Source organism: Alligator mississippiensis, chromosome 1 (genome assembly GCF_030867095.1).
Source record: "Alligator mississippiensis isolate rAllMis1 chromosome 1, rAllMis1, whole genome shotgun sequence".
NCBI lineage: Eukaryota > Metazoa > Chordata > Crocodylia > Alligatoridae > Alligator > Alligator mississippiensis.
In genome coordinates, this window is record NC_081824.1 from 28,230,692 (window position 1) to 28,250,437 (window position 19,746).

Sequence of the window (19,746 nt, forward strand, 5' to 3'; positions counted from 1 at the left end):
TTCCCTAATGTCTAACCTAAACTTCCCTTGCAACTTGAAACCATGGCTGCTTGTTCTGTCATCTGTCACCATTGAGAACAGTCCAGCTCCATCCTCTTGGGAACCCCCCTTCAGGTAGTTGAAGGCTGCTATTAAATCCCCTCTCAGTCTTCTCTTCTGCAAACTAAATAATCCCAGGTCCCTCAGCCACTCCTCAGAAGTCATGTGCCCCAGTCCTTCTAACCATTTTCATTGCCTTCTGCTGGACTCTCCCCAAGTTGCTCACAGCCTTCCTGTAGCAGGAAGCTCAAAACTGGACAGAGTACTCCAGATGTGACCTCACCAGTGCAGAATAGAGGGGAATAATTACTTTCGTCAATCTGCTGGCAACACTCCTGCTAATGTATCCCAGTATGCTGTTAGCCTTCTTGACAACAAGGGCACGCTGTTGGCTCATAGTCAGGCTATTGTCCACTGTAAGTAACCTGAGGTACTCTTTGGCAGAACTGTTGCTTAGCCAGTCAGTCTCCAGTCTGTATCAGTGCTTGGGCTTGTTCCATTCTTTGTTTGTTTTCAAAAACCGTTTGTTTTCCCCTTGCTTCTTTCATTTATTTTCCTTTTACTATCAAATGGTCAATCTCAGGGGTTTGACTGAGCCTAGGGTACCCCTTAGGGTTAAGGAATGCTAGTTTGCGCAGTCCAGAACAGGATGTAGTTGTGTGGTTAGCATCAAAATCTGTCTTCCTTTGACTCTCTAGCCTGAATAACCAGGCACCTATTTACAGCCAGGATGACTGGGGAACAAACAAGGCCTCTGCATTCATAGTACACAGATTTGGGCAAGTTGCCACATTCCCCTTCCTTTTGCAGTACTGCACGGGAAATATCTATGAATGGAATCTAACCCCTGTTGGTCCTCTGCTTATGAGAATTTCAAGATATATTTTGAATACCATATTTACAATTTTAGCCACACAACTTTAAAATGTATAAAGCAGGTAACATCAAAAAGAATTAAATCTTGACATCTACCAATATCTTCTGGTACAGTGCAGTCAGATTATTTTATCTGGGTTTGCCATAGATGTCTTATGACCTTTATATGTTGGTTTTCCTATCTGTCAAGTTGGGATAATCAGTCCAGAACTAGTTGCAATTTTCCATTTGAGAAGAATGGCCAATTATTCAGCTGAAGTATTTTGCCAAAATCTTTGATCTTTTATATTATTTCCACATTTTAATCAATACCCATTACTCCTTCCTTCCTTCCTTCCACTTTGGACGCTTCGGTCCAGGCTCGCTTGGAGCCACGTGGGGTAATCCTGAGCATAAGACTCCCCAGCTTCCTACCTCTTTTCTTTTCTGACTCCCACCTGTTTAAAAGTCTCTTGCCTCTGTTTATCTCCCTTTCTGATTCTTTTCTTGCATTTCCAGTGTTTTTTCTTTGTTTTCTCTGCTCTCTTTCCCCTCCCCCTTCACTTCTAGTTTCTTTCTCTGCAAGTGGCTACTTCACAGCTTTTTTCTTTACTGTTTCTTTTTCTTTCTTTCTCTCTTTTTCCCTTGTTTGTTGCGGGGAGTTATCTTTTTCTATATCTTGCTTTTCGAGGGGTGTTCTTAATCCCCCCCCTTTTTTTTTCTTTTTTTCTGTTTCTTTCCTAATCCTCATAACCTGCCCCTCTCCAGCTCTTTTCACTCTACCCCTTTCCCCTTCCCATTTAGTTTTTTATGGCTGCATTCCCAGACACTTATCTCTGTAGTTAATATAAACATCTTTTTTTTCATTCTCTTAGCTTTTAGCTTTTGAATTAACCCGTCCTAGCAGTAATGGCTGCTCCTACATCCAGCAGCTGGCATAGAGATGCCTCTCAAGACCTCCCCCTTACCTATGGCTTGAGGGTTCACAACCCTCCTTATGTCAGGGTTGAGGTATGAATAGGTGCCCTAGCTGGTCTCCTGGAACAGTGTAACATACATTATGCAGGTTGTGTTAACATAGTCCCAGTGATTTACCTGAGTGCTTCCACCCTGGCCAACAGAGTGTGCACAGAGGTCCTGGACATCGCGGGCGTACACTATCTTGCCACGCCTCTAGACACCCAAGCAGTGAGGGTGGTGATTTCCAGTGTGCCCCCACATATGACCGATTGGGAGCTGGCCAAGGGACTCGAGCCCTATAGGGTTCCTATGAGTCCCTTTCACTGACTGATGATCAAAGACCCGAAGCTGAAGCATGCCTTGTCTTTTCGAAGGCAGCTTTTCATGCTCCTCAGGAAGGGCCCATGGTCTCTGCCTCACTCCCTGAGCTTCACATTCACTGGGTGGTGGTTTGTGATTTATTTTTCCTTGGGGGAGACCATGTGTTTCCAGTGTGGTAGTTCTTCCAACCTCGTAGCCCAGTGCCCGTGGGGGAAAGTGGCTGGAACATCGGCGATTACAGCAGTGCTGATGGATGGCACATCCACTTGTGGGACACAGGCCCCACCCAGCAAGGCTGGGAGTTTTTTCCCAACCTCTTGTCACCCCTGTTCCACCCAAGGGGGCTGGGGTCTCTGACATGAGAGCACCATCTAGCGGAGGGGCTGGGACTACTTCCCAGCCCTCTCCCCCATGCATTCCACCTACAGTGCCCACCTCCCCAGCACAGAGGCCCCACCAGGTAGAGGAGCTGATGCCTCCACTTGTTCCCTGCCTGCCCTTACTGCCCTGGCCAAGGCAGCTGGGGTGGCCAGTGACTGTGGTGTCAAGGCCCTGTTGGATGATGAGACTCAGGCCTCCTCCCAGCCACCCTCCACCGCAGCCTTGTCTGAGGTGGCTGGCCCTGAGGAGGTGGGCTGGGAGCAGTCCAGGCCATTCCCTATGAAGGGTGGGCCAGCTGTCACTAGGAAGAAGAAGAACAAAGACAGAAAGGTGACGGAGGCTTCTCAGGACACCTCATCCCCACTGGGACCCTCCTTGGGTGATGCCAGTGGGGGGCCCTGCTGGAGAGCCTGACCCCGTTCCAGCTGTCATGCTGGCGAGCCTGTTGGCCATGGACAGGGACAGCTTGGTGGTGGGGGAGGCGAAGGCAGGGTCGCCAACCCCTCTCCCATCTCCCAGCTTCTGGAGTAGGGTGGCAGTAAAAGTTATGCAGAATGGTGGGAATTTTCTGGAGGCCCAACCCAGGGGGCAGCAGACGAGTCTGGTAACCTCTTGGACCCATCCCAGCCTAGTAAATTGGATGAGGAAGCCAGTGAGATGGAGATCCAGCTTTCTGAGTGTCACAAGTGACCTCAAGAACAGGATGACCTCTCTCCCCCCCAAGAAGGCAGGGATGATGAGAGGAGGCTGATGTGTCTAGACATTGAGGGTATAGACACTGTGTTTGTGGGTGAGCTCCCACCTGAGGAGCGGCTTCGCCATGCTTCTGTCAGAAAAGTCTGGCCCATGTTGGCAGACCCCCCTGGGTTGGCCCTGACTATGGGGGTCTACTGGCCTTTTTGAAATAGACCAAAGGACAGAAGAATGTAGCGGAGTGCATCACCCAGTGGTGCACAGATCCTAAACTCTTTGTCAAGGCTGCCAGAGCTGCAGCCAAACTTATGCAACAGGATCTAGGCACTCAGCAGATGACTTACTGTTAGACCTCAACTCCATGTGACACCCAGTGACTAGGGAGACAATGAATCAATGCCATAACATGTCATCTGCACACATTTCTCATCAACAGCTTTATTCAAAATGGAGACAGATTCAGGCAATGCTCCAAGAAACCGGGGAGCTGCAGCGAACATTAGTTCTTTCGATATTTATACACCTTGGTTTATGCTCATTAACATTTACCCCACCTTTGTCCCTCCTTTATTTCACCCTAACTCCTTCCCATCTTAAGCTCCACCTCTGTTTACTGTTTGCTTCATTAGCATTGAATTGCCTATGCATTTCACTTATTTGCATGTCTTTTTGCTATGAGCACATGCCTAAGACTCTGACCACTGCTTCTTTCAGTCACTTGCAGTTTCTCCCTGATTTCTTCACCATCTCCAAGGTCTTGCTTCTGCTTTATCTCCCAATCATAGCTGGTGGTCTGCATCCTGTTCTTCTTACACAATGAGCTAAATATCTTACAACAGTACTACATTGTTAGGAAAATGCGTGCCTAAGCATCTTGCAATGTTACTTTTAACATACCATTCTGCCTTGTGGTTAGCAGGTTTGCTAGGCCACAGGTTCTAGCCTTTTATTCAGCTGCAAATCCAATGCTCCTTAAGATCCAAATACTTTCACCCTAGCACTTACCATCTGGAGAAACTCACACAGTGGGTGAGAGATGAGTGGGGCCTGGGGCGGGGAGGGGTCCCTGCAGTAGAGTAGGTCATGATAGGCCTTCCCTGACCTGTCTCTACTTTTTTTCTCTGCTTTTGGGTGCTCGCTCTTCCACCTGCACCTTACCTCCCTCTCCCTCTCCCTTACCCACACCCATGGCAGCCATGACCACTGGCACTTTTAACATCAATTGCTGTCAAGATCCAGTGAAATGGGAGGCTGTCCTGGAGCTTCTGCACCAGAAGCAGCTGGCCATCGCCTTCCTCCAGGATACACATTCTGATGGGGTCAACTAGGTGGTTTGGCATGCTGCCTGGCAAGGCCACTTGTTCCTGAACCATGGCACCAACCTTAGCACTGGCGTCACAACTCTCCTATCACCACAACTACAGCATGATACACCAGTGGCTAGGGAAGTCATCCCCAGCTGCCTGCTGACTGTTCACGTCACCCTAGCACAACATCACCTGCTACTTGTCAACATCTATGCACCCACTGATGACCAGGAGAGGGTCACTTTCTTTGAGACCTTGACCACCCTCCTGCATGATGCTAGTGAAGGATGATGACCTGCTCCTCGTAGGTAAGGACTTTAACTGCACCGTTGATGCCTTGCTAGACCACACAGGGCCTGAGCCTCACCTTCCCTTAGCCTGCAGGCTACAATCAGCCCTGGAGAGTGCAGGCCTCATTGACGTCTGGCGAGCCCTGCATCCTGATATGCGCCAGTACACCTGGGCCAGGATGAGTGCTGGTGGTGTCACCATGGCCTGCCTTGATTGACTTTATGTGACCAGGCACCATCTGCCACCCCTGCATAGTAGCTGCATCCTTCCCTTGGGCCTGTCAGATCATGGCCTAGCTTGCTGTGAACTGATCCTCCTGGGGAGAACCTGTGCATGGGCACCCTATTGGTGCTTCATTGTCAGCCTGCTTCAAGACTCCTGCTTCCAGGTCTGCTTCACCCATTTTTGACAGGGTTGGGAGGCCACAAGACTGAGCTACTCCTCCTGAAAGCTATGGTCAGATATGGGCAAGGTACAGATCCAGGCCTTTTGCCAGCAGTACACCCAGCTGGCCACAAATGAACTGCACTACCATATCTGAGAGCTGGAGGAAGATGTGGCAGAGCTTGAGGCTGCCAGCTGCGATGTGGTACTGTGCAAAAGCCTCCAATTCTGCAGGAAATGCTTGCATGACTTGGTGAAGAGTGTGGCCCATGGAGTGAGTATCTGCACCCGCTGCCAACAGCTGGAAGAAACCGATGCCCCAACCTGCTTCTTCTTCAACCTGGAGTGGCAGTGGGCAGCAAGCAAAGTCTTACATCACCTCAAGACCCCTGAGGGCCGGGTAATCACGGACCCGAGTGAAGTACATGAGCATGCCATCACCTTCTATCGTGACCTGTTTGTGGCTGAGCCGTCCTACCCTGAGATCATGCAGGAACTCCATGAGGGCTTGCCACATCTCTGTGCCCTAGAGGCCAGTGAACTTGAATGGGAATTGTCTCTGGAGGAGCTGGCAGCTGCCACGACTGGACTCACCTCTGGCAAAGCCCCAGGCCTCGATGGGTTACCTGCCAAGTTATGCAAGACCTTCTGGCCTCTCCTTGGCCCCTGCCTGTTGTGTGTTTTCCAGGAGAGTCTTCAAAGTTTCATAGTTTCATGGTTGATAGGGTCAGAAAAGATCTAAGCAGATCATCTAGTCTGACCCCCTGCCATGGGCAGAAAAGGATGCTGGGGTCAAATGACCCCAGCTAGGTGGCTGTCTAGCCTCCTTTTGAAGACCCCCAGGGTAGGGGCAAGAACCACTTCCCTTGGAAGTTGGTTCCAGCTCTTAGCCGCCCTGACAGTGAAGTAGTGCCTCCCGATATCTAGCCTGAATCTACTCTCAGTCAACTTATGGCCATTGTTTCTTGTTACCCCCGGTAGTGCTCAGGGGAACAGGGACTCTCTCATTGCCTGCTGGTCCCCCTTGGCAAGTTTACAAGTGGCCACCAGATCCCCTCTCAGCCTTCTCTTGTGGAGGCTGAACAGGTTCAGGTCCTGTAGCCTCTCCTCATAGGGCCTGCCCTGCTGACCCCTAATCATGTGAGTGGCCCTCCTCTGGACCCTCTCAATGCTATCCACATCCCTCCTGAAGTGCGGCACCCAGAACTGGATGCAGTACTCCAACTGCAGCCTGACCAATGCCACATAGAAGGGGAGGATCACCTCCTTGGACCTACTTGTGATGCATCTATGGATGCATGAAAAAGTGCAGTTAGCCTTCCTGAACGCATCCCCACATTGGCGACCCATGTTCATCTTGGAATCAATAGTGATTCCAAGATCCTTCTCTGCCTCTGTGCTGATGAGAAGGGAGTTCCCCAGCCTGTAGGTATGCTGCTGGTTCTTTCTCCCCAAGTGCAACACCTTGCACTTGTCTGTATTGAAACCCATCCTATTCTCATGTGCCCACCTCTGTAACCTGTTGAGATCTAGTTTTAGCCTGTCCCTCTCTCCAAGCATGCTCACTTCTCCCCACAACTTAGTGTCATCTGCGAACTTGAACAAGGTGCTTTTCACCCCCTCATCCAAATCACCGAAGAAGATACTAAACAGTGTGGCCCAAGAACCAAGCCCCAGGGAACCCCACTGCCCACATCTTTCCAGGTTGAACATGACCCATCCACCACCAGTCCCTCCAGCCAATTTGCGACCCACCTGACTGTGTAGGCACCGACACTACAGCTGCCTAATTTTTTAATGAGGATGGGGTGAGAGACAGTGTCAAAGGCCTTCCTAAAGTCCAGGAAGACTACATCCACTGCAACACCTGCATCCAAGGCTTTTGTGACCTGGTCATAGAAGATCTTGCTGATCAGCTGCCACTGAGTGGTGCTCACACTACTGCCCAAGAAGGGAGAACTTGGCTGCATAAAGAACTGGCAGCCGGTCTCCCTGCTGTGTGCAGACTACAAAATTTTGGCCAAAGCACTGGCAACCTGCCTTCACACCATCATGGCCTCCGTCACTTGACCTGAGCAGAGATACTGTATGCCAGGCAGGACCATCCAAGACAACCTGTTCCTGATGTGTGACCTACTCACAGCCAGCAAAGTCTCCAGCTTAGAAATTGGCCTCATCCCTCTGGACCAAGAGAAGGCCTTTGACCAGGTGGGCTATGCCTACCTCTTCCAGACCCTGGAACCCTTTGGCTTCAAGCCTCTCTTCACCAGGGCCTTCCAGATCTTGTACCAAGACACTTCCAGCCTGCTTAAGGTGAGCAGCATGCTCTGTGCCCCGTTCCGTCGGGCATGCTCTAGGCCCTGGCCATCAAGCCACTGCTACACATGCTGTGGGGCCACCTGAGTGGTGTGGCCTTGCCAACAGCCACAGGCCCATCCATTGGTCCTCAGCTCAAGCTCTCAGCATATGCAGATGATGTGAGCATCTTCCTTAACATCCAGGAAGACGTATGGGCCCTGACAAACTGCCGCCAAGCCTCTGAACGTGCCTCCTCTGCCTGTATCAACTGGCCCAAGAGTAATAGCCTGCTGTTTGGTGCATGGATCAGTGCAACCCTCCCAGATTTGCCAGGGAGGCCTCACCTGGTGCCACAAGGGCCTCAAGGTCCTCAAGGTCCTGGGGGTGTTGCTGGAGCCACCGACCTTCATGGCACACAACTGGAATGGCCTTGAGGAAGGGGTGGAGGCCTGCCTACAACAGCCTTTCCTACTGTGGAAGTGTCCTCATCACAAGCAACCTAGTGGCGGTGACCCTGTGGCACTGGTGCACCGTATTCGACCCACCACAGGACATACTTGAGAGGCTCCAGTGCCTCCTAGAAGATTTTTTTCTGGGATAGGTGCCACTGGCTCCCATTAGCTGTCCTTTACCTACCTGTCACCGAGGGGGGCCAGGGCCTGGTTGACCTGGTGAGCAAGGTGGCCGCCTTCCACCTGCAAGCCCTTCAGCAACTCCTCTATGGTGAGGACCGCCTACCCTAGCAACAACTGGCATGCCAGTTCCTGCAGAGGTTGGGGGGCCTCGGCTTTGACCAGGAGCTCTTCCTGCTGGACCTCATGCTCCTGAACTGGGTGGTGTGTCCAGCTTTCTACCACAGCATGGTATAAACCTGGCAGGCCACCTTCCACCTCCAGCCCCGGGCCTGGCACCTGCAGTTCCCGCAGCTGCTGAGGAAGCCCCTGGTGCACAACCCAGCCCTGAGGAGCCCTGTGCCAAGCCTGGCTTCTGTCAGCCTCATGGCCACTCTCATCCAGGTGCGTATCCTCCACCTGAGCCATCTCCTTGACCTCGCTTGGTCAGCCTGGCTCTCTGCTGAGGCCCTGACCACCCAGCTAGGCATGCACTCCGTCCACAGCGTGGGCCATCTCCTGCATGACATCCAGGCTTCCTTCCCTCTGGAGGCAGCAGCCACCCTGGATTACCATCTCCGGGCATGCCAGGTCCCCTGCACCATGGATGCCCCGTGCGAGGCTTTTCCCATGTTGTCAGTCACCCTGGCCGTGGCTGGTGAGCTGGCCGGCAGGCCTGGCACCCTGCTGATGCTCCCAGTCGAGCTGGGGAAGGGAACTGAAACCCATCACTCAGTTCTCCTCCCCAGTGCTGCGATTCATTGGGCTGGGGAAGGGAACTAAGCCCGATCACTCAGTTCCCCTCCCCAGTGCTGCAATCCAGCCCCATCCTAGCACTAGGGTGGGGACCTGAGCTCAGTTTGCTGAGTTGCCTTCCCCAGCCCAATCCCATCCCCACATCCCTCTGTAAGCACAGAAATCTCAGGGAGCACATGCCCTCCCCCACCCTCCCAGAACACGGTCCATGACCCTTCTCCCCCCCCCCCCAACACATGGTCTGTGCCTCTCCCCCAATGTGCATGGCCTGTTTATAAACCACAAGGAAAGAGAGTTTGGGGTAGTTGGCACTGCTTCTAGCCTGCTATTGGCCCCTAAGCATCTCTTCACATAGTTTTAAAGTGTCAGAGCAGGGTTGACATCATGGGACATAGGTTTGCAGGGTGTTGTTCCATACATGGCTTTGTTGGGGGCTAGGGTTATCAGCATGAGGGACATGTGCTTCAGCACTGACTCTGACCCCCAACCCACCAACCTCAATTTCCCTTACATGCATCTCTAGGGGAGCCACATGATCTGGCATTTTGCTGCCTACATCTGTCCCATATGACATAGAATATAGCCAGCCAAGAAACTCCCTGTCCTCCCACCAGTTAAAAAGTGTTCATTCAAAAATGTGTGGACTTTTAGCTGGAAATTTTTAAGTAAATTAATTTTGTCATGATTGAAATTGAAAGTCTTTCTTTTTTTTCCGAAAGCTGAGCTGAAATGGAAACGGCTGTTCAAAATGAAACAAAAAATGTAATCTGATTTCAAAATCTCCCTTTAAAAGTTGAAAAAAAAGTCAAGTGACTCTTCCTGGTGAAAATATTTGTTTTAATAGGACCCCATACTTTATGTGAGAAAAAATATTTTGGTCAACATATTTCAATAAACATACTGAGAGTTATATTTGACATTTTGAGTCAATAATACCAATGGTAAAACTCCCCTTGAATGTAACAGGGCCAGGATTTCACCCTCAATTAAGACCAGTTCTCCATTTATCCCTAGAAGCTGCCAAATTTCTATCCCCTTAGAGCTCAGGTATTCTCAATTGTCTTCTTCAAGGTCCATAAAAAGGGAGAGGTTGAAGTCAGCTACAGTATTCATATACTAAAAACTTTTAACCCCTGCTTATTTTGCATCAAGTTGGGGCCAGTATGCTCAGCATATTACCAAGCCCTTTAAAAAAGTCTCTGTTTGAATTTGTAAACAATAACAAGGTAACCTTAAAAAGAATAGCATTGCTGATAAATTCACTCCCTAGCTCTCAACTGGAAATCAAATTGTTATTTCATCTTGTATGACAGTTGGGATACTCTATTGAACTAAATGGAGACCCATTGGAACATCATAAAGAAATCAATTAAAACAGATTTTCATTGTCGAGCAATAACAAAAATCTGTGACGAACTCAATACTTGCTGCTGGCTAAGACTCCATGCTTGTTAAAGCAAACATCAAACTCTATTAGCAAAATAAAAGAATGATAATGGATTTCTTTTAGGGTGGCAGCCTTTTAAGAAAAATATATTGCCAAAGAAATATTGTAGAAAGAATTTATTCTCATCCATGAATCTAAAAGAACATAGATAGACAAGGTTCTGTGGGTAAATCTGATATCTTTTATCAGACTAAAACAGTTGGAAAAATTCTTCTTTGCAAGCTTTCAGGTACAAATACCCTTCATCAGGCTGAGGAAGCATCTGCAGTTGGTCTGTGCTCTTCCTGGATTCTTCCCGGAGCACAGACCAACTGCAGGTGCTTCTTCAGCCTGATGAAGGGTATTTGTACCCAAAAGCTTGGAAAGAAGAATTTTTCCAGCTATTTAGTTGGTTTAATAAAAGATATCAGATTTACCCGAAGAACCTTGTCTGCCTAGGCCTTTGACCAACACAGCTACAACCTATACCCCTCAAAGAATATAGTTCACTCTTTGTGGAAATTAGGTCTTATTATTTGAAGAGTTGAGTTCCAAAACAGATAGATTTTCAAATGAACTCAAAATATCTAACACTAAAACTTGTGGAAATAATGGCAGGGTCACAATGGGCTACAAAGAATGGAGTATGTTTTAAAAGCTGGCCTAATTTTAAGTGTTTAATTAAAGCCTTTTAAAAAACTGTCTCCTTTTGAGGATGCTGATGGCATTAACTGTCTATGGGAAGGTAGAAGAGGGAATAAGAAATGCTTATACTAAGACAACCTAGATATAGTTCTCTAGGTGTCCAAACCAGACTCGTGGTGTTGTGAGAGATTTCTCACGGGCCAGTTGTTATCTACTTGCTGCAAATCATCCCAGTGACAGTTGCTAAAGGAATGCTCAGCGCAGGATGCTGAAAATGAATTGTGAGACAATGCTTTCAAATGGGTCTATCACCCCTTCTTTGGATATGTACTGGATATATTTGTCAGCCCCAGACTATACCACCAATTAGTGTGCAGGAGAATTGGGTTCTGACTATTTTCTCACCAGCCATATCACAACCTTTTGGGCTAAGTAGCACCTCTAGCAGCATTGTACCTGTCCTGCACCATGTGATCAGGGAACACAGCAATAAAGATTCAGGATCTTCATTGAACTGAAACATGAAGATGCACATAAATCCCCAGAGGGCCCCATTTGTGCTTTCAGTGGTAGCCTGTACCCAGTCTGCCATCTCAAAGTCAGTCTCTATTGTCTCTATTCATTTTTAAAGCTTGAGAGATTAAGCTTTGCAGTACTCAGTTTTCCAAACTACCCACAGCTCATAGCAAACCATACAATAATTTTAGAAAGCAGGAGCATTTTGTGGTATTTTGAGAGTAGGTAAGTGAAGTATAGGTCATTTCCATTTAATTCTTGAAACAAGAAAAATTAGAATAATGGGCTCAAAGTTTGGCATGCAATGTGGAATGAAATTGCTGCAGCCAAAATGTCAGACTACAAAGAATTTCAGGTCCCTGACAAACATTCATTTAAAGGTGCAATGGGACCTGATCCCTGAACCCAACAATCATGCATGCCACACATGCATGGCAGGATGTGCAGTTTTGGGATGAGGGATCAGATCCCAATCTCGCTCCACTTGCCAGCACAGCAGGAGCCCAAGATTATAACCCCAAGCTCCCCCTGCATGGCAACCTGAAAATTGGGTGCCCGACAATAGGCTGATTGTTGGCTGGCTCTGGGATGATGATCAGCTGATCTTCAGCAGAATTGTGACTGTACCAAGGATGAAACTGCAGTTCAATATCAATCCAGCCAACAGTCAACTGATTGTCAACTGGAAGAACCACACAGGGGCCAGTTGAAGTCCCAGTGTGGTTCTGATCCTCTGGTCATCAGCCAGGACAACACTGGAGTTAGTTGGACAACACTGGAGACACTGGTGCAGTCCTAACCCTGCCACACTTTCAGTTTAAGGAACAATGGGAGCCAGAATAACATTACACATTTTTGCATACTATTTTTTGTGGATAGTTTCCCTTTTAGTGGCACCTTTAATTCCCTGAACATGTAGTCATGTTACTACTTAAGATGCAATTAACAAGTTAATCATGTCTTAAGTGTAAAGTCTGCTGGGGTTCTCTCTGATAGGACTGCTCTAATGCACTTGCACATTGTGAGTGCCTTTGGGCAGGGATCTCCTGTGCATGATATGTTTGGAAAATGCCTGCTGTATTGTGGGTACTATTGTAACCCAAATAATAGTAATTAGCAGAGCCATTTATCTTGTGAAACAACAGATTTGCATTTAGTGGGGCATCAGTTAGTTGAACATCTGTGAGTATGGCTGTAGAACCCAATTCATGAATGACAATCCCTTCCGCACTTATCCCATGTGAAATTTGTACCAAACAGTCCTGAATATAGCACAGGGTTCTTCCTGAGATTTCTTTTTTCCTCTGCCTGTTTGGCTTTTTTTCCCCTAAAACCTTCATTTCATGCTTAATAAACTGTTTCCAAGCACTTTGATCCTCAGCAAACTTCTCCCAGTCATGTTAATGGCTTAATGTTCATAGCCTTCATCTCTCTCTTGAAAACATCTTTGAAATGGAGATAAGGACACCCGCATGGTCTTCTTACAGTAGAGAGTTCTCCATATAAGAGATGCTTAGGGATATGTCTATTGTCCATTTTCCACATATGACTGAGCCATCAAAGTCAACACTGACAAGAAGAGAATGGATGATCACAATGTTGGCACATTCCAAGACGTCAGCATGGGCAATTTTGTCCTTCCAGGAAATTCTGAGAAAACAGCAAAATCAATGTAAGTGGAAGCTGGTGTGGTGCTTTTCTTGAGTATGTAGTCCAGATTCTCTCCCGTACAAAAGGGTGCTGATGACACAAGCATGAAATAGTTCAACTTTGGTCTTAACAGTCAGTTTCCTGTTCCATACTCATTTGCTCAACATGCTCATAATACATGATACTTTGCCAATATGGATATTCAGTTCACCCTCAAGTGCCAGGTTGTTGGCAACAATGAAGCCAAGGTACATAAATTTACTTACAACATCCATTTTCACCTATTGCAATCACTGGTGGTGAATCAATGTTATGGCTCATAACACTGGTCTTCTTGAAGTTGATTGTAAGACCAAACTCTTGGCAGGCATGAGTGAAGTGGCTGATGAGGCTTTAAAGGTCATTTTTTGTATAAACATGTAGGGTAATGAGTAAATAGTAATAATAGCAATGAGAGATTGATACATGCACACTGCCCTTCTATTCACCCAGTTGCATGTATTTTTAAAAACACAAAACTAAAATGGACCATTGTAGCAAATGCTGCTGCATGTAGGTCTTACTGCAGACACATCTGTGGTTAATGCACACTGCTGCCATCTTCATTCCTTCCTCAACCTTCCTGCTTAATGGAAATGATGACTCCCAGCTAACTTTAAGCCAGCAAGTCCCATTTCTACACATCAACTTAGAGCAGGGGCAAGGAGGAAATGCATTCTACATCAACCCTGTAAGTTACAGGCAAGTTATATGTATACAAAGTATAACTCATTGCCTGCTAGGGATTGTAGTTTTATGCTGTGAATCCTCTAGCTGAGACAAAATTAGCAGATACATTCTAGAAATGGCTCTGTAAGCAGGTTGACTAGCCTGTTGGTGTCTGCAGGTAGGTTTTCCCCCTAAGGAGCTCCCCAGCCAGTCTTCCCAAATAAAACAAAGTCTTTTAAACAAGAAAACAAGTCAAAATAATTCCTACTGTACTGTCTTTTGTTCCTGCCCTGGCACAGCATCCTAGTCCTTCCAAGCAGTGAGTGGTTCAACCCACAGCCTGCTCCCTCCCTGCTTGCAGCCTGCTCCCTTTGTTGCCTATCTGCTCTCTCCTCAGAGTTTTAAGCTCCCAGTGGGACCCTCCCTCATTATCCAAATGCCCCACTGCAGGGCTTCCTCAACATGGATGATTGTTCCCTCTTAAAGAGAAAGACCACCTTGTTACAGGGGCTTTCCTCTTTTCACCACCCTTTTTCATCTATTTATATTTTTAATATGGTTGAGGACTCTGAACCTTAGTTCTTTTCTGTACCTTTAAATTGCCACAGGAAACAGTCCTACTGAATGTCCTTGGGATGTTGTCCCTTTCAGACAAGATTCTGAACTAGCATATAGGGCTGATTACACCTGACCTAGTTCAAGCAGAGCTCTCTGTTCTGCAAGTAGAAAATAGAATTTTATTCCTACCTAAGAACAGAGTCGCAGTAGGCTAGCATTCTCTATGCCAGGCATGGAAAATGGGGCTAGTCTTTATGCTCAAGTTATAAATCCCGTGAATAAAGGGAATAAAGGGAGCCTGTGAAGAAATTGTTAGTTGTGATGGTGCTTCCTACAAGCCTCAAGCTCTTTAGAGCAGAGATCATCTTTTAGTTCTGTGTTTGTACAGCAGAGTCTGGTCTGTTCCTGGGGCTCCTAGGCACTGCTGCACTATAAATAATAATAGTTAAGCTTCCTTGAAGCAGCAGGTTTGGGATCATAATTATTTGTTATTAGTTTTAATTTGTATCCTGGTAATGCCCAAAGCTACCAACTCAGAGCAGCCTTCATCCTGCTGGGTGCTATACAAACACCTGGGAATACACAACCCTTTCCTCCTACAATCTAAATGATGAGGCATGTGAGCAAACCTTGACATTTTCAAAAACCTTAATTTCCAGTACATATGCCTGAACTCTGCCTGCATAACACCCATGTGCATGGGTAACTGGAGTTTGTGTTCAAGGCTTTGAGTACAAATTCCTAATCGGCTTCGACCTGGAAGGGTGTGGGCAGTGGGGTCCCGCAGGGCTCGGTCCTTGGACCGATACTCTTTAATGTCTTCATCAGCGACTTGGACGAGGGAGTGAAATGTACTCTGTCCAAGTTTGCAGATGACACAAAGCTATGGGGAGAAGTGGACACGCCGGAGGGCAGGGAACAGCTGCAAGCAGACCTGGACAGGTTGGACAAGTGGGCAGAAAACAACAGAATGCAGTTCAACAAGGAGAAATGCAAAGTGCTGCACCTAGAGAGGAAAAATGTCCGGCACACCTACAGCCTAGGGAATGACCTTCTGGGTGGCATGGAAGTGGAAAGGGATCTTGGACTCCTAGTGGACTCCAAGATGAACATGAGTCAGCAGTGTGACGAAGCCATCAGAAAAGCCAATGGCACTTTATCGTGCATCAGCAGATGCATGACGAATGGGTCCAAGGAGGTGATACTTCCCCTCTATCAGGCGCTGGTCAGACCGCAGTTGGAGTACTGCGTGCAATGCTGGGCCCCGCAATTCAAGAGGGATGCAGGTAACCTGGAAAGGGTCCAGAGAAGGGCCACTCGTATGGTTAAGGGCCTGCAGACCAAGCCCTACGAGGAGAGACTAGAGAACCTGGACCTTTTCAGCCTCCGCAAGAGAAGGTTGAGAGGCCACCTTGTGGCTGCCTATAAGTTCATCACGGGGGCACAGAAGGGAATTGGTGAGTATTTATTCACCAAGGCGCCCCCGGGGGTTACAAGAAATAATGGCCACAAGCTAGCAGAGAGCAAATTTAGATTGGACATTAGGAAGAACTTCTTCACAGTTCGAGTGGCCAAGGTCTGGAACGGGCTCCCAAGGGAGGTGGTGCTCTCCCCTACCCTGGGGGTCTTCAAGAGGGGGTTAGATAACCATCTAGCTGGGGTCATCTAGACCCAGCACTCTTTCCTGCCTATGCAGGGGGTCGGACTCGATAATCTATTGAGGTCCCTTCCGACCCTAACATATATGAATCTATGAATCTATGAATCCATAATAACTCAGTGCTGGGTGTGTAAATGCAATGCGGTGTGTCTAAAAGTATATATTAAAGATTTATGTTATGAAGTCCATGGGAAACCCTGACATTGGATGATAGGTATCTGAAATCTGCACATTCCCATAAAAAAAAACTTTATTACTTTTTTAAGCAGGTTGCCATGTGTGGACCTGGCTGCATATGAGTACTGGTGTGTGTTCTTAGACCTTGAGAGAAGTTACCACAAATAAACTGGATGTCTTGGCACTTCATGAAAGGATTCACTGATGTTCTTATTTGTGTGTCAGATTTAGAGTCTCAGTTAGCCACTCCAGTAAGGTTACTGAAACCGATTAGAGTGATCCCTTTTTATGCATTAAGATCATGCAGCTTGGCACTGTGGGGTCCAAATATTTCCTGATCATCTTGGTGCAAATATGTATTCACCCTCCAGTTGTGTTGAATGTCCTGCAGTGATTTTACTGATGGCCAATGTAGTAGCTAATTCACCATTCCCTTCCTACTCTTGCTTTGGGGCATTTTTAATCTTAAGACTCAACTGTGGAAAACCTCCTTAGCTTTTTAATGTTAAGCAGCCAGATTAAATGTCTCTCTCAGCTGGCAGATATATGTGCAATCTTTTCTCTTTGTACAGCTGCAGGGACCATATTCTCATAGCATGTATGTGATGGACTCTTGTGAATGTCGCTGGAAGTTACATGAGTAGAATCAGGCGGGATATGACACATGCACTGCTGGTCCATCTTCAGACACAAGTGTCCCATTCTGCCCTGGTCCTCTGCCAAGCAGTAACAGATGTCTGGAGGCTTGCAGCCTTGCTTGCAGTGGAGAAGTTGCTGACACCTGGTCTGCATATATTCCAAATATAAATAGTTTATTTATTTATATACACAGCTCTGTCCTGGGACAGAGAGGGAGAAATTGCATGCAGGGGAATCCCTCCTTTCAGCAAACTCAGAGTATCTGTAAATCTGCCATGGCAATTCTGAAGCCACCATGCAAAAACAAACCCTAACTATGCATTCCCACTTCACACCAAAGCTTGCAATAAATGTGTGCTGTTACTTTCTGAAGTGTGCCCAAGGGAAATCTAAAGACCTCTGGCTCAAACTTGCTTTTGACGGTGGCACTGTGGAGAAAGGGCAGCACTCTAACAGTGACATGACATTGTTTCAGCATGCAGCACATGCAAAGAAGGAACAGTTAGGTAGGCATAGACATAACCTCACTCCAGTTCCAGTGCCCAGGACCCAGAAAACCTTGTGAACAAAACTAACAACAATGTGCTTGTCTTCTCAAGGCAAAATATTTTCTCTCGCCTACACAGATTTGGAAAGCTGTGCAAAGGTGTTATCTAGACACCTACTATAAACAGGAAAGGAGTACAAGAGGAAAGTAACAACTTCACTCCTTCAGCTTGTTTTCTATACCCTGATCTTCCTTCAAGCAGCACGGACTGCACCCCGTAACTCAGTGAGTAATTTGATTGCCTAGTCTATTTTGCTGCTAAAGCTAGACTGCTACTAACAGACTCAGGAGTCAGACTTCTTTGCCCTGAATGGAACCAGTTCCTCCAGTCTCCTCCCATTTTGGAATGATATCAAATCCCCCAAATAATATGGCATTTATTGCTATTTCTAGCTGCAGCTCCAGCAAATAATTTTAAGACTATTATCATGAAGTAAAGACTTCAACAGTTGGTATCCAAAGTGGTTCCTTCCAAGTTCACAATTCTCAGTCTTCTGCTTTCTTACAGTGGTTCTTGCCCCGGAAAGGGAAACCACATTATATGGTTATGTTGATCTGTTATTTCAAAATAGAATATACTCAGTTTCTGAGTAAGAACTGTGTATTTTCTATTGCCAGGCCTCACACAGAGCCTAGCTTAAGAGGGATTTCTTTCATTCTTATGTAGCAGCACAAGGAATAACAGCCAAAAAAAAAAATCCAGAAAAATTTGACTTTGAATTATACACATATGACCCCGTGTTTTTTAACTGCAGCTCTTCAGTGGCTGATTTGCTTTAAGTGACCTGGTTCAGGTGTGACTGATCACAAGCAAACAAACATTTGTGCTGATGAAGAAATAGAACCCAGTACCTCCTGTTAGCCACTTCCAAATCTTTGGGTTAATAGTGGAAAAAGTAGTAAAACTCTATTTTAGTCATAAAAGTCAGAAGTTGTGACTGAAAATCCAGATCTGCTGAAGAATGAGGTGCTGTTTTTACCAAGTCATGGTTCTAAGGAGACGTGCACTGTAATTTATTTGTCCTTTTGTCATTCAGAACTGACAAAGCTAAATAAAAGTGTCCATTAATATCAGTACCCAACTTGAGACATCCACTTTCAAAACTACTAGTACTCATGGTTTCCAGTTAGGTCAAAACCTTGAAGTAAATCTTGCCAAGGAGTATTTCACACATCAGTGAAGAATAATGATTCCCTCGGAAGGAATGACATTAATGGGAGATAGGATATGATTGCCCACATTAGAAGGGGGTTGGTCTCACTGACCTGAGAGGTCATTGCCAGTCCTATGTTTTCCCGTGATGAACTTTTAACTCAGATTTGGATCATGCCAAAAAAACAGCTGTTTCAGAAGCACAGGCGTTGATTGTCAAATCTGTAAACCAACAGCAGCATCAAGCATTGTGACCTAAAAGGTGTCTAGATGTAGTACTTGGGAATGTAATGGTGCTGTGCACATGTATTAGGAGATCATTTTTCAGTAAACAGAAGCTACATTTTAATACATTCAAAACAACTTCATGTCAGGCTGTGGACACCCAACATCCTCTCTGCCTGCAGTGCCAACCTGCATTAGCCCCATTTTCCTACAGATGCCTTTTGTATCTCCTCCTCTGCTGCTCCTTATGCTAGAAGGCACTCCTTGGAAAGCTACTAAATTATCTTCCCTTCAATACACATTTACCTGTGCTATGAAGCTTACAAAGGCTTCAACAATGGCTAGGCATCTGGAGTATTAAGACGGTGATTTATGCTAATCATGTTTGTTTCACTCTTCTCTTATCTTCTCCATATTGGTTTGCTGTATTCACATGCTATATATATTTTTATGCTAAAATTATAACTCTGGGCCAACTATCCATTTGTAATGCTACATGAATTCAACAGCTCACCAATGCCTACATCTTCAGAGCCTCTGGGTGTTACTATGCTTCAGATAAATAGCAATTTCAAACTATAGTTATAAATAGAAAAATAATTTTACATAAATTAATTGCAGGCCAATTATTATATCTGTTAACATTCACTGATCTGTGAATCAGAACATCATTAAATATTTTTAAATGAATCACATTGTATCGCTTAGAAATACAATCCCCAAGTAAATTCTATGCAATTTTCCTGTGATATCAAGCTATTCAGCCTTGTCTATGTAGGAAGTTATTCCTATTTAATTATTCCTGATTAATTACCTATGTGTGTGCTCTCATATTAGAGTAAGAGTGCCTTACTTCAAATAATTTTACTGATGGTGGATTATGTTAAATTCAAAATACAGCATCTTTATAACAAAATATATATCCCTGAACCAGGAAGTGATAAAG